Below are 6,000 nucleotides of genomic sequence, written 5' to 3' on the forward strand. Positions count from 1 at the left end.
GTCTGTTAAATGTACCTAATTAATAGGCAATTAAGTGATTCCGTAGGCCGTTGCTCGATTTACTGAAGATTTGGCAAAGGAAATTAGACAGGAAGTTTCTTATCATCTTCGTCGAGCACCTCCAGCACAAAGTAATATTTCTTCCAGTGAAAGGAAGGCCATACGGTCATTGAGGGAAGATAAGGATCTTTTAGTTCTTCCTGCTGTTAAAGGTAGTGCCACTGTTCTTTTGTCTCGTGAAGTTTATTTGGCTAAAATGGCCTGTTTATTGGATGATTCTTCTGTAACCGTAGAGATCCTACAGAGCGGATAAAGCGGAAGACCATTTCACTTATTAAGAAGAGCTCCCTGCCAAAGGACACCGTCAGAAAACTTCACCCAGGAGCGCCGGTACCATCTAGGTTGAATGGTTAACCGAAGGTGCATAGACCTGGAACTCCTCTTCGTCCTATCGTTAGTAATTCGGGTGCTCCTATTCATAATTTAGCTAAATATTTTACTTCCGTTCTCAGTCCTTACTTTGGGAAATGTGAACACCATTCATCCAACTCGACTGATTTTATTCAACGATTGAAGTCTTTAAACATGGGAACATCTGACCTTTTAGTTAGTTTTAATGTGGTTTCTCTTTTCACCTAGCTACCTTTGGAAGTGTCCTTGTTCTTAATTGGTCAACTTTTGGATGCTAAAACTGCTGAGTTGGCCGGCCGCAGTGGCCGTGCGGTTAAAGGCGCTGCAGTCTGGAACCGCAAGACCGCTACGGTCGCAGGTTCGAATCCTGCCTCGGGCATGGATGTTTGTGATGTCCTTAGGTTAGTTAGGTTTAACTAGTTCTAAGTTCTAGGGGACTAATGACCTCAGCAGTTGAGTCCCATAGTGCTCAGAGCCATTTGAACCATTTTTTGAAACTGCTGAGTTGTGTCGCCATGCGTTGACATCGACTTATGTTTTATTTAATAACGTATTTTTTGAACAAACTGACAGGAGTGGCTATGGGGAGCCCTCATTGCCCTTTTGTCGCCAACCTTCTTATGGAAGATTTTGAAGATATCGCACTCAGGACTTCTTCTCTTAAACCCACATGTTTTTGGAGATACGTGGATGATATTTTCATTGTTTGGACATATGGAATGGAATATCTTAATCGGTTTTTAAATCATTTTAACTGTCTTCATCCACGCATCAAATTTTCGATGGAAATTGAAAAAGATGGCAAATTACCTTTTTCGGATGTTCTAGTACACAAAAAAGAATATGGTACCTTGGGACACGGCGTGCACTATAAACCTACACATACAGGCCGCTATCTTCATTCTACGAGATGTCATCCACCACATCAACCCATGGGAGTTCTACGTACATTGGTCAAGAGTGCTTATGCCATTTCTGATTCCGAAAATTTGTTACAGGAACTGGATCATCATGAGACTGTCTTTAAGCTCAGCGTATATACCGGACATCAAATTAATCGTACTTTTCAATTTGGACCGTCAGGTGAACCAGAGCCGAATACTGGTAAATCAGTTGCTTTTCTACCCTTTGCTGGAAGTGTTTCTCCAAAAATTTCTAGAATTCTCAGGAAATACGATATTGAAAGTGTTCTTTTACCTTTGGCCATGACTAGAGCCCTGTTTCGATCTGTCAAAGATGATTTGGCCTGGAGTTTATAAAATTCCCTGTCATTGTGCAAATGCCTATATTGGACAGACTATTCGCACTGTTCATGACCGATGTGTGGAACATCAGCGTGACATACGTTTTGCTCCAGCCTGAAAAATCTGCCATCACCGAACATTGTCTCAATGAAGGGCATCGAAATACGATTATCTGATGACATTATTAATAGAGATAAAGTTTTCCTTCAAGCAAGATATGGTACCCTATTTTATCTGATATAAAACAACAACTGTCTGGTTTTCGATCCACTATATCTTAATTTGCGATTTATCACTTTTGTCAGTTTCTACCGCCGGCGGCTCTGTAATTCTTCACTTCGCAGAGGCAGCTCTTCCGCTTCTCCTGCAGGCGCAGTGGCCTGGACACAGAGCATAAAGGAGCCGTTGTTTCTGATGTTGGCTCAGTTCCGGCGTGATTGTGTACTCAGTGATCGCACTTGAAGGTAGCGGCCAGATTGATCGTCGAAATACACTCCTGGAAATGGAAAAAAGAACACATTGACACCGATGTGTCAGACCCACCATACTTGCTCCGGACACTGGGAGAGAGCTGTACAAGCAATGATCACACGCACGGCACAGCGGACACACCAGGAACCGCGGTGTTGGCCGTCGAATGGCGCTAGCTGCGCAGCATTTGTGCACCGCCGCCGTCAGTGTCAGCCAGTTTGCCGTGGCATACGGAGCTCCATCGCAGTCTTTAACACTGGTAGCATGCCGCGACAGCGTGGACGTGAACCGTATGTGCAGTTGACGGACTTTGAGCGAGGGCGTATAGTGGGCATGCGGGAGGCCGGGCGGACGTACCGCCGAATTGCTCAACACGTGGGGCGTGAGGTCTCCACAGTACGTCGATGTTGTCGCCAGTGGTCGGCGGAAGGTGCACGTGCCCGTCGACCTGGGACCGGACCGCAGCGACGCACGGATGCACGCCAAGACCGTAGGATCCTACGCAGTGCCGTAGGCGACCGCACCGCCACTTCCCAGCAAATTACGGACACTGTTGCTCCTGGGGTATCGGCGAGGACCATTCGCAACCGTCTCCATGAAGCTGCGCTACGGTCCCGCACACCGTTAGGCCGTCTTCCGCTCACGCCCCAACATCGTGCAGCCCGCCTCCAGTGGTGTCGCGACAGGCGTGAATGGAGGGACGGATGGAGACGTGTCGTCTTCAGCGATGAGAGTCGCTTCTGCCTTGGTGCCAATGATGGTCGTATGAGTGTTTGGCGCCGTGCAGGTGAGCGCCACAATCAGGACTGCATACGACCGAGGCACACAGGGCCAACACCCGGCATCATGGTGTGGGGAGCGATCTCCTACACTGGCCGTACACCACTGGTGATCGTCGAGGGGACACTGAATAGTGCACGGTACATCCAAACCGTCATCGAACCCATCGTTCTACCATTCCTAGACCGGCAAGAGAAGTTGCTGTTCCAACAGGACAATGCACGTCCGCATGTATCCCGTGCCACCCAACGTGCTCTAGAAGGTGTAAGTCAACTACCCTGGCCAGCAACATCTCCGGATCTGTCCCCCATTGAGCATGTTTGGGACTGGATGAAGCGTCGTCTCACACTGTCTGCACGTCCAGCACGAACGCTGGTCCAACTGAGGCGCCAGGTGGAAATGGCATGGCAAGCCGTTCCACAGGACTACATCCAGCATCTCTACGATCGTCTCCATGGGAGAATAGCAGCCTGCATTGCTGCGAAAGGTGGATATACACTGTACTAGTGCCGACATTGTGCATGCTCTGTTGCCTGTGTCTATGTGCCTGTGGTTCTGTCAGTGTGATCATGTGATGTATCTGACCCCAGGAATGTGTCAATAAAGTTTCCCCTTCCTGGGACAATGAATTCACGGTGTTCTTATTTCAATTTCCAGGAGTGTATATTGTAGAGAAGATGGTCATGCCGGGCAGCATACCCCTGAAGAGCAACGGCAATTATCTTCGAACGTAAGTTTTTATACGCAAGTAGATTGAGTGCGTCGAGTCATCAGTCATCTGCCTGGTTTTATACGGCCCACTACTAATTTCTCTCCTGCGCCAATCTCTTCATCTCACAGTAGCGCTTTCAGTCTGCGTCCTCAATTATTTGCTGGACGTATTCCAATCTCTGTCTTCCTCTACAGTTTTTGTCCTCTACAGCTCCCTCTTGTACCATTGAAGCCATTCCCTGATGCCTTAACAGATATCCTATCATCCTGTACCTCCTTCTTGTCAGTGTTCTCCACATATTCCTTTCCTCTCCGGTTATGCGCTGAACCTCCTCATTCTGTGCCTTACCAGTCCAGCTAATTTTGTACATTAGTCCGTAGCACCACATCTCAAATGTTTCTATTCCCTTCTGTTCCAGTTTTTCCACACTCCATGTTTCACTACTATGCAATGCTGTCCTCCACAAGTACATTCCCAGAAATTTCTTCGTCAAATAAATGCCTATATTTGGAACTGCTAGACTTCGCTTGACCAGGAATACCCTTTCTGCCAGGCCTAGTTTGCTTTTGATGTCCTCCTACCTCCGTCCGTCACTTGTTATTTTGCTGCCTATATAGCAGAACGCCTTAACGTTATTTATTTTGTGGCTATCAATTCTGGTTTGTTAAGTTTCTCGCTGTTCTCATTTCTGCTACATCTCATTACTTTCGTCTTTCTTCGACTTCTCTCAATCCATATTCTGTACTCAGTAGATTGTTCGTTCCATTCGGCAGATCATGTACTTCTTCCTTTCACTCAGGATAGCACTGTCATCAGCGAATCGCATCATTGATATCTTTTCACCTTGAATTTTAATTCCACTCCAGAACCTTTCTTTTATTTTCTCATTGCTTCTTCGATATACAGATAGAACAGTAGGGGAGAAAGACTTCACCTCTGTCTTACACACTTTTTAATTCGAGCACTTCCTTCTTGCTCACCCACTCTTATTATTCCATCTTGGTTCTTGTACATATGGTATATTACCCTCCCTCCCTATAGCTTACTTTTATTTTTCTCGGAATTTTTAACATCGTGCACCATTTTACACTGTCAAACGCTTTTTCCAGGTCTACATATCCTATCAACGTGTGTTGATTTTTCTTTAGTCTTGCTTGTATTATCAACCACAACGTCAGAATTGCCTCTTTGGTGTCTTTACCTTTCCTAAAGCCAAATTGGTCGTCATCTAACACATCCTCAATTTTCCTTTCCATTCTTGTGTACGTTATTGTTTTCAGCAACTTTGATGCATGAACTGTTAATCTGATTGTATGATAATATCGCACTTGTCGGCTCTTGCAGTCTTCGGAATTGCCTGGATGATATTTTTCCGAAAGTCAGATGATATGTCGCCATACTCATACATTCTACACACCAACGTGAATTTCCTCTTCATCTGTACTACCTATTGAGATATTCCTTATTGCTGTATTTATAGCCTTAGAAAACTTCTAGCGTATCTCGTCATTCCTTAGTATTTACGTACCCCAGTTCTTTGCGTGTTGATACTTTCTGTCCAATATCTTAACTCTTCGTCAGCACTACATTGTGATCTGAGTCTATATCTGCTCCTGGGTACGCCTTACAATCCAGTATCTGATTTCGGAATCTCTCTCTGACCGTGATGTAATCTAACTGAAATCTTTTCGTATCACCCGACCATTTCTAAGTATACCGCCTCCTCTTGTGGTTCTTGCACAGAGTATTCACTATTAGGACGTGAAATTTATTGTAGAACTGAATTAGTCTTTCTCCTTTCTCATTCCTTGTCCCAAGCCCATATTCGCCGGTAACCATTTCTTTTACTCCTTGCCCTACAAATGCATCTAGTTCTCCATGACTATTAGATTTTGATCTCCCTTTACGTGCTGTAATAGCATTTCAATGTCGTCGTGAACTTTCTCTATCTCTCCATCTTTAGTTTGTGACGTCGCTATGTATACCTGAGCTACCATTGTTGGTTTCGTGTCGATTCTAATAAGAACAACCCTATCACTGAACTGTTCACACGTAACACACCCTCTGCCCTACCTTCCTAGCCTTAACGAATCCAACTCTCGTTATATTATTTTCTGCTGCTGTTGATATTACCCTACACTGACACCCAGTATATCTAGACTGAGCCTTTACATTATTATTTTTATTATATTCTAGCTTCCCTACCACATTCAAACGTCTCACATTCCACGTCCCGACTCGTAGATCGTTATACTTTCGTTGGTTATTCATTCTTTTCTTCATGGTCCCTTTCTTTTGGCAGTCTCCTCCCAGAGATCCGAATGTGGGACTATTCCGGTATCTTTTTCCATAGGAAAGATCATCATGACACCTTTTTCGAAT

The sequence above is a fragment of the Schistocerca americana genome, chromosome 2, assembly GCF_021461395.2.
Source record: "Schistocerca americana isolate TAMUIC-IGC-003095 chromosome 2, iqSchAmer2.1, whole genome shotgun sequence".
In the NCBI taxonomy this organism is placed as follows: Eukaryota; Metazoa; Arthropoda; class Insecta; order Orthoptera; family Acrididae; genus Schistocerca; species Schistocerca americana.